This window comes from Lontra canadensis, unplaced genomic scaffold (assembly GCF_010015895.1).
Source record: "Lontra canadensis isolate GAN:19392208 unplaced genomic scaffold, GSC_riverotter_1.0 scaffold127, whole genome shotgun sequence".
NCBI lineage: Eukaryota > Metazoa > Chordata > Mammalia > Carnivora > Mustelidae > Lontra > Lontra canadensis.
Window position 1 is genome coordinate 2,828,841 of NW_022631121.1, and position 9,744 is coordinate 2,838,584.

At 43.0% G+C, this 9,744-nt stretch overlaps 1 pseudogene; it reads right to left on the minus strand.

Annotated features, from left to right (window-relative positions):
- Window positions 1-2,462, minus strand: part of LOC116857868 — a 29,155-nt pseudogene extending 26,693 nt beyond the window's left edge.
- Between the last annotated feature and the right edge of the window lie 7,282 nt (window positions 2,463-9,744).

Genomic DNA, 9,744 nt, shown 5'->3' on the forward strand with positions numbered 1-9,744 from the left:
TTTTTTTTTTTTTTTTTGCCTTGTGTTTCATAGATGAAGAAACCAAGACTGAAGGTTGAGGGAAAATTCTCCTGGATGTACGTTCTAGAAGGTTGCACAACTGAGATTTAAGCCCCAAATGTCTCCTGTCTTGGAAAGCCATTCTTTTTAAGCTCACTTGGAAATTCCCAACTCCCATCCAATAGAGAGCCTACCTATTAAGTGTATGGGAGCTTAAGAGGAGAGCACATTGCTGCAGCTCTGGTTTCTATTCAGATCACCTAGTTTATTTTAAAGATTTTATTTATGTATTTATTTGACAGAGATCACAAATAGGCATAGAGGCAGGCAGAGAGAGTGGAGGAGGAGGCAGACTCCCCGCTGAGCAGAGAGCCCGATGTGGGGCTCGATCCCAGGACCCTGGGATCATGACCTGAGCCGAAGGCAGAGGCTTAACCCACTGAGCCACTCAGGTACCCCTAAATCACCTAGTTTATTTTAAAAAGTCTTAGTCTCCATTTTTATTCCTTGAAATAGCTGAGGAGTAAGTAAGGAAGTATTCTTCAGAACACGCACACTGGCACACATGCGCACGCGCGCGCGCGCACACACACACACACACACACACACGTTTGGGGGGCTCTTAGAGGAAGACTTTCCAAATCAGCATTTCAGCTGCTACTTGGTTCTTTGTCCATTGAGCCAGAACTTTGACCCATGGTAGAAAACTTAATTTCTGCTGTCTGAAAGTAGATGGAATTATAGAAATTCTGTCCTTTACATTCCTCACTGTTAAGCACAACACTCCAAGCATTGTGTGCGAGATAAATAGGTCTGTTGTGTGTGCTTCAGAGAAACGATTGCTTTGCAGGGACCGAGAGCTCTGTGGACGAGGACCCTGAGCCTAACTTTGCATGATGAGTTTAATAGTTGCTGCGATGATCATGCTTGAGCATATTGTGAGGGTAGGTCGCCAATTTTAACTACTTTACCAATTTGCTGTGAGTATTTTAGGCGCCTTCTCTGCTCTCAGAGGGACCCACTCCACTTTGAACTTCCTACTCTGTTCTTTTTCTGTCCTTATAAAGTTCCCACAGTGCCCTTAATTAGTGCCCTTGCCCGGGGCACTACTTACTGTAAGTTAAATCACTTCTTTAAGTCTTAATTTCCTTTTCTGAAAACTAGGAATCAAAATAGTTTCTCCCACACTTGTCAGAAGTAAAAAAGATAACACGTGTGAAGCCCTCAGTCCAGTGCCTGACTTAATAAATGCCAGCTCTTATTACTGTTGCTAATACTTGATCTTGTTATAAAACAAGCCCTGATTTAAGCCACCTTAAGTTTTATTTTGCCAAAGGATTTATTTTGTAAAGAAAAAATGTATACTGTACTTTGAAAAGCAAGTTGAAAAGACACAGTGTTAAAGGTGTATTAAAAAATAAGGCTTAATAATAGGAATAAAAAGCAAGAGTCTGACAAAAGGAACAGCCTCAGAGACATAATCAAGGCCACAGCAGACTCTCCCCATAGATGTTTGAATCCCTTTTTGTCACAGGAATGCTAGGAATGATTGCTTCGGGGAACTTGACATTGCTCCAAGAATAGTCCCTGCTGCTCAGCTGCATCGTTTCTTTTCTAATTCCCACTTCGCTGTCTTATCCCTTGGCTCTCATCTTTCCTCTTCGGTCCAAACCTTTCTTTCCTCTTGGCCCTCCAAACACCAATTCCTGTCGTCCTTGATCTCCTCTCAGAACTTTCCTTCTTGTCGGGAGGGGCAGTCTTGAGCAATGCAGTCTTTTGACATTGTCGGGGCCACAGAAGAATCGGCCTTGGACCTGGATCATCACCTTACCAAGAGATGGAGTCCTTACAGCTTGTGATAGGCCATCTTGCGTGGGAAGATTTTTCTCGTTTGCACACCGTTGGTTCTGCTTAAGTGTGTGCATCAGTTGGCACGTGGCCACCTCAGCACCATATCCGTCCCCTGTGGGGAGAGAATGGGGCCCTTTGTACTGTGGTACACGAAGGGTGCTTGCAGGCTGGAAGGGATCTGCTGACCTGGAGAGACTGAGAGCGGCCACTGAAACTGATCTTGCTGTCTCTTGTCTTTGTGAGTGACGGGCTTTTGCATCCGGTGTTGGACTGTATTGTTTTCCTGGATGACAATGATAGCAAGACATAGTGGCAGAAGTGCTGCGACGTCTGCTCCTGATGATAGGCAACGGGTGGCACTTCCTTGATACTTGTACTTTGCCTTAATTAGATCCTCCAAAGGTGCTGCTTACCCTGCAACTTTCCCCAGTGGGTGCATCTTCTCAACCTACCTCCCCAGGGTTACGCGTTGGGATTGATTTGCTACATAGAGATTCTCCTCTGTGCTGTGATACTTCTGCATTGTTTTTTGCATATTTCTCTGGAGCTCATGTCCTCTAGCTGGCTCACCCAGTGCGTTTCTTGTTGATGTCCTTGGACTCATCGTCCATGTTGTCTTTTATTGAATATTTGATACCTGGCTCACAACATTTTTTCCCACCCTGCCGTCACGGTGGGCGAAGTTAACAGGAAAGACCTATACACCAGATCTCTTCCTATCGTTTGCTCCCACGCTCCAGTGACCTTCATTTCCATCCCGTTCAGCCACCTCCTCTCACGTAGAATTGTTTCTCCTCTGAAATCATAATAATGTGCCCACCTCTCTTAGCCACACCATATAATCTTCCAGCTCTCTGCTTTCATTTCCACACAACCCCTTGTCTTTGATGTCATTGAGACCTTTGGTCCCGTGAGCCCCCTTTAGTTTATTCTTCTCAGTCCACTTATGACGGAGCTCCCCATCCGCAGACCATCACATTCTGCACTCCCACTGTATTCACCAAGAAGAAACAAAGGAAGTAAGAAAAAGGCCAACAACCGTCTCTGTATGCCATTGGAACTTTAGCTATGGGCCGGAGTTTGTGTACCCCCAAAGTTAGCTTCATTCCCTCATCTTCGTTCGTCTATAAATTCATAGTTTTCATCCTTAGGCGGCTGCCAACTCTGATTGTTTTTTATTCATTTCTTCATCTCTGTACTTCTCCACTTGGTGGCATCTCTTCCTTCAGGTAGTACTCAACTCTGTCAACTGCCGTGCGACTCACAAGAGAAAAAAGAAATGACCTTCACCTTCTACAACCACACCTACTTGTGTGAAAACGTTTGGCGTGTGCCAATGGAAGGGTATACCTTCCTATAGCTAAAGCTAGGCTTTTTATCCATACTCTGGATGTCAGTGGCTCCTGACTTTTTAGGAATTGCATTTTTAAACTTTTGTTTGCTCTCCTGAACTCCATTCTATAAGCTAAACAAAACTCCAAACCCTTTCTTGACAGTTTATTCCCTTTGAGTCACTAGACTTTTCCTTTCTTTCATAGCCCAACTTACATCTACTTACTTCACTTCCTCAGATCCTATGAGCTCCTCAACGCAAACAAGACATTTTAAGTGGTTCCTAGAGTTGATTCTTAGCTTCTAGATAAGAAAGAAGGGACAGTGGAAGTAGGGACACTGTTTTCCATGACTGTTGAAAGGAAATCCCTGTTCAAGAAGGGAGAAAAAGGTCCTGTCCCTAAATTTCTAAAGGAAGTGATTGCTTTGAAATTTGATAATAGAGACATTGATCAGTATTATAGGTATAATTCTATAGAATATGAATAAACTTCATTTACATCCATAGTTTCAGCTAGCAACTAGACACCATTGAGTGTAAGATTGAGCCGTCTGGTGAGTGCCCTCGAAACTACCAGTTGGTACTTCAAGAGGAAAGCTGTACATAGTTGCCATTATCAGATCTGCAGGTAGAACATGGTAATTTTGCAAATTGAAATGTCATATATGTACGTATGTGTGTGTGCATATATATATATATATGTGTGCGTATATATGTAAGTATGTATTTATGTATATATAAAATCTTATGCCCCATCCCTCGCTTGGGTGAAAAGTCCAGGTACCAATAGAAGATAAACTTATTCAACAAAACAAGAAGCTTTAAATTTGTAAAAGTTTATTAACACATGGAAAAATACTGGAGAAAGAGTAGGGGCAGGGTTATCTGTTGTCTGCAGCTAAATTCCTAATAATAATAATGCATTCTCTGTGTGTGTGTATGTGTGTGTGCACGCACGTAAGAGAGAATGCATAAAAGAATTTATTTAAGAAAAATCTTCAGTATTTATATTTTTACAAAAAATAATAGTACAGGATTTGTGATCCTTAAAATATTGAAGTTAGGAACACTGAAATGTGTAGGTAGAAGTGGCAAAATGCCTTGGAGGTGAGCTTGGCTGGGGCTAGCCATGAGGGCTCTCGGGAATACCTTGGGGGTAGAGGCCCACAAATTGCGGACAGGTGGCCGGATGCTGGTGCCAAGGTCCCACGAGCCGTCATGGTGCAATCATGAGAATGCTCAGTGTTGGCAGAAGTGCATCCTCTCCTCTTGTCCCTTCGGTCCCTAATCCGGTTTGCTTTGCTGAGTAAGAAAGAAAACTCGAGATGATGTCATGGAAAGTCCTTTGGCTAAAAAAGATGAACAAATCTTCCTGCTCGAGGAGTCGCTTGCTGCTTTACAGTTGCAGTGAGGGTACTGGAAGCCTCATGGCAGTTTGTTTGACAGAGCTGTGTGCCCGCGGTTGGTTATTCCCAGGTCTTCATCACTTCAACGCGTGCTTCATGGTGATGTTCTATGAATATCTACTCTCTCCTCCTAGCTCTCTGTACAGGTACCAGAGACTGTGTCGCGGTTTTGGCGCACTGACCTGTTCCTGCTTTGCAGGGGGGCAGTGGTTCTCGGTGCTGGCTGCACATTAGAATTGCCTGGGGAGCTTTTAAATATATCAATTAAATCAAAAGCCCCGGGATTCTGGCTTAGGCATTGGCAAGTTTAAAAACTCCCCAGGTGGTTCTTATGTGTAGCCGGGGCTGGAAACACTGGGTTAGAGCATTGGCAGAGGCTGCTTATTTAAATTTTTGAATAATATCTTTCCTTTTTCTTTTTTTTTTTCTCCTGGGTTGACTAAGTTACCCCTCTGTGTAGTACCCTTCTGTGTTTATTTTCACAAGGCAATCTGTTTCCATATTTCCAACTTCTCAGGAATTTCTCTTTGTAACCTCAAAGAGCAGTCAATAAGAGGACAAATGCTGTAATTTTAAATGGTTTAATATTGCCAAATTAGGGCTCTCTATTACTCTTTCTCCATATTTGAATGCACAGGTGTTTCCCCGACCTTGACTGCATTTGTCTGCACTTGATTGCACCTGGGGAGGTTTGAAAAATATTGATGCCCTGGTAGAGTCCCATCAGCAGAAATTCTAATGAAATTGGCCTGGGGTCCAGACTGGACATTGGGATTTAAAAACAACAACAACAAAACTCCCCAGGCAATACTACAGTAGACTCATAGCAGAAAACTCTTGTAAATAGTTCCAACATCGGTAAACTGCCTGTTCGGTAAGGGATATGCCTAATCCATGGTCAAACTGAGGCTGAAACCCCCGCAGTTCCACTGGTAGCCAGTCAGGCTTGACTGCACAAGGGACTTGCTTGAATAGTGGAGCTTTAAAGAATTCTGATGCCTGTGCTCTAGCAATGATGATGTAATATGCAGGGTAACCTGGGTTTCAAGACTCTGAGAAGCTTCCCTGGTGATTCTGATGTGCAGCAACATTTGAGAACCACAATTTAACCTTGCCTACCGACACATACCTGTTTAGTCAGTTTCAGTACTTTGTCATATTAAGGATGTTTTTAACTGTACCTGCATGTGGATTTCATCTACTAGAGCCCTCACTGACTTAATGAATCGATGGTATATTCTTGCTTCCTCTCCCTCCAGCCACAACACAAATATGAATGAATGAAGGAATGAAAGGACTAAAGTGTGAGAACTGAATATGATACAGTACCCTACTGCATTATTTTGAGTTCATTTTTCTTCATACTTGCGTTACCGAATGTTTGCTCCCTTTGATCCGATTGCCTTTGTTTGGGTTGAATGCAAGCTTCTAGAAGGCAAGCCCAATCTTTTCGACTTGTTTTTTTGACCACTTATATCTTTTCAGATTTCATTTAGATGGTTACCTTTCCAGATTCAGTGAGACTTAGAGAAATGGCCGCTGATTAATTCCCACTAAGGCCGACTCTCAGAACACAGTGGACACAGAAGGGTGTATGTGAACCCAGGTTTGGTATCAGGCCTCATCTTACCTGCCTCTTAGAGTAAAGCGCTGTTAAACCCATACTTATCAGGCCTTCCAGAAACAGCTTGTCACTTTCAAGAGTCTCTTTTCAAAGGAAAATTCATGTGTTTAACTAGCGACAATAAAGCAGAGGGGAGGATATTGATTTTTTGGAACCAGTATACAATTAGTTTTTATTACAGTTCAACAAAGTTGCCAATATTCTTCTTAAAGAAAGCGTTTTAATGAAATCGCCATCCTTGGCAGAGAAACAGCCAGGTTTTCATTTGCAAACAGTTGCCACTGGGGGTCACCGTTACAATTGCTAAGCTTTGCCTGCGGTTCTCGAGTGGTGGCTGTGACTTGCTTAAAATGAAAGGGAAGAGCGGGGGTTACGGAGATCTTTCCAGTAGGTTCTTTTCCTCAGTTTTGCAGGGAGGCATTGCTCAGATACAAAGGAAAATATTTGTGTTTTGTGGGTAGGATACTCACCAGTGATAGGAAGGGATTCAATAAATTGTCCCATAGAGAAAACAATTCTTCCTGGTTATAGCTCATCTCTGAGGTCTGTCCCATCCCTCAGAGAGGATGATCAATATACACTTCTCTGCCCTGCTGTATTTTTCAAAAAATTAACTAGGATTTGTCTGAAGCATGCTTTTAAATCATTTAGCCTTGTTTTCTTTATTTTAAGAGTACCAACTCTTACGGTCTTAAACGTTATTAGTCAATACGTTGTTTCTGCCTAGAAAATTCCTTCAGCTGTTTGCTTCTTACATGTTAAATCATTGCCATTGTCATTGCGTAGAGGGAAATCAAATAAATAACCAAACCCAAGCCAGAATCCCCTAGAGTGGGAATCAACACAGGACACGCAGGCCTTTTGAACCCAGTGAGAAACTATGAGCACATTCTGCAGTACTGGAGGTAGGCAGCCCAGGCAACGGAGGGAGTATGACAGCAGATGGCACTCCTGTCTTTGTCTTACTTAAACAGGCCATGTTACCTTTAGGGTGGACTCCGCTCATGTGGAACTTTGGCCAAGTCAGTCTCCCCTTTCCATATAACCCTCTAGACCTTCGTTGTTGACCTAGGACGGTGAATCCACATTTGCCAAACATTCCCATGGTAGAAGCCATGGTTAAAACAATGCATAAGATGGAATTAATGCCCTCAGGCCATCTTTCTGGGTTGTGACCTGTGCACAGAAGGGCCTCAGCTCAGAAGTACCTCCCCCCACCACCCCCCCACTTCCAGTGTTGAAATTCCAAATATTTTTGAAACCAGGGACCTTCGTTTGCATTTTGTTTTGGTCCTGGCAAATTGCATAGCTGGTCCTGACTGCCCTGAAGGGGCAGTAGGGGTGAGACCGAAAAAAGAAAGTACAATTGGTAATAAAATGCTGAGATTTGAGAAATGGTCTATTAGCTGTATGAACAAAATATTATGCGAAGAGTATTATTCTGTCTGCAGGGAAGTAGAGCAAATTCAGGAAGGTTTTATTCATGATTCACATATTACCAAGTACTTACTATGTTCAAGGCATGGGGCTAGATGGTTCAGAGGATTCAGAAAGGAATTAGCCATGAATCCGGCCATCCATCTCAAGTTAACACAGTGTATGAAAAGCATATATACAACAGAATGGGTTTGATAACGATTAAGCAGGACATGAGACTGGGATGGGATATTTATATGAATGATCCATTTTTTTTTACCTTTGTGCTATTTTTTTTTTCTTCCTAATGTAGTCTGGGCAGGTCTGCTAAACCAATCTCCGAACATACTCCTTTGATAACTTCCCTGTTCAAAAATACTATTAGGATCCTCATTGCTGTTTTATTTAAAGTCTAGACCATTTAGCATTCAAGATCCCTTGCTCTATGCCTTGCCTTCCGTCTTCATTTTTAACCTAATGCTTTATTGTCCTCCTCTGTGATGCCGTCCTCTTTGACCAAAGTGGGCCATCTAATGTCCTAATCTATTAGTTATATTTTGCTTTATAACAAATTCCCCCCTGGGGCCCTTGGGTGGCTTAGTTGGTTGATTGTCTGATCGGCTCAGGTCATGATCTTAGGGTCCTGAGATCAAGCACTGTGTTGGGCTCCGCTCTGGGGTGGTGTCTTTCTGGGATTCTCTCTCCTGCTCCCTCTGTCCCTCCCCACTGCCTCCCCCTCAACTCGCACATACACTTTCTCTCTCTCTCTCAAAAAAAAAAATGTAGTAGCTTAAAACAAAAGAAATGCCTGTTGCTTCCCCCTGCTTGTGTGTGCTCTCGCGCGCGCGCTCTCTCTCTCTGCCCCTCTGTCTGACAAATAAAACAAAAATATTTTTTATCTCACATTTTCTGGGCATTAGGAATCCAGTTTAGCTGGGTGGTTCTGTACTTGACTCAGCAAAAGTAAAAAAAGCAGGAGGGAGCAACAGAATCTGACACAGAAGCAGGGTAGCATCTCTAGAAAAAGGGGCAAACATTCTACCAAATTCTTGGACCTCTTGGTTGAGTTGAATTACCCTACTCAGTAACACATCCTGCCCTCCCCTTGCCTGAAGTGCTAGCTGAAGACAAGGGGATCCCTGAACAGGTTATAGAAAGATGAGGGCTTTAGAATTAATTTTCCAATTTTTCTTCGTGGCCATTGCTAGCTTAACACTGTTCTAGCTTTTATTCACTCTCCTATGAAGGGTGTGTTCATTATGATGAAGTGCATCATTTAGTCGACGGATGTAGGATGATGAGAGTACCACCTGGATAGATTAGTGACAGAACTCAGGGAGAAATGGACATCCCCTGACAACCATGGACTCTGAAACTGACAAACAACTTTTACATTGGTTCCCAAAGCACCTCTCTTGGATGAGTGACTAGTGTTATACAGGAAGGCAGAGAATATGCTGGTAATTGTTCAAAAGATTGTTTGAGTATATTGGTTAGAGCTCATATATAAGCTTATATGCCTAGGAAGAAGACAGGCAGCAAGCAAATGCTGAAATGTGCTAGATATGTCCTTCTGCCATTATAAAAGATAATGATCAGATCCAGAAACCACAGGCATGTCACTGGGGCGTTCATGTTGACAGGATCCATTATTCAAGCACCCATTAATTCAACCTTTGAACCCACTTAATACACCTGTAAACTCTAATTCTTTCAGCTGAGCCATGCAGATATTGCAGTCCTGGCCAAGCAAACCCAGAGGTAGAGTGAAAGAAAAGGACAAGGGGGAGAGGGAGACAGCACCGTCTTACATAAAGAGGCCTATGGGATAGTGGGCTCTCTGTCCTGGATCGCTGGCTATCTCTCTCTCTTACTTGATCTTAAGTGGTTGTCCTGGGACCTGGGGGACAAGCTTGTCACCATGGGGCTAGAAGAGAAGGCACATCTTCTAAGGAGGAGGTGGCTGTCACATAATGACCTGAATCTGTTGCCCAGCATTCTGTGACAAGTCTCCTAGTTAGAACCCGGGAAATGAAGTTAGTTTGGTATGGATTTAGGATGATGCCCTCGCAAGGTAGGAAGTAATCCAAAAGGGCGTCTTGTATAAACCATGT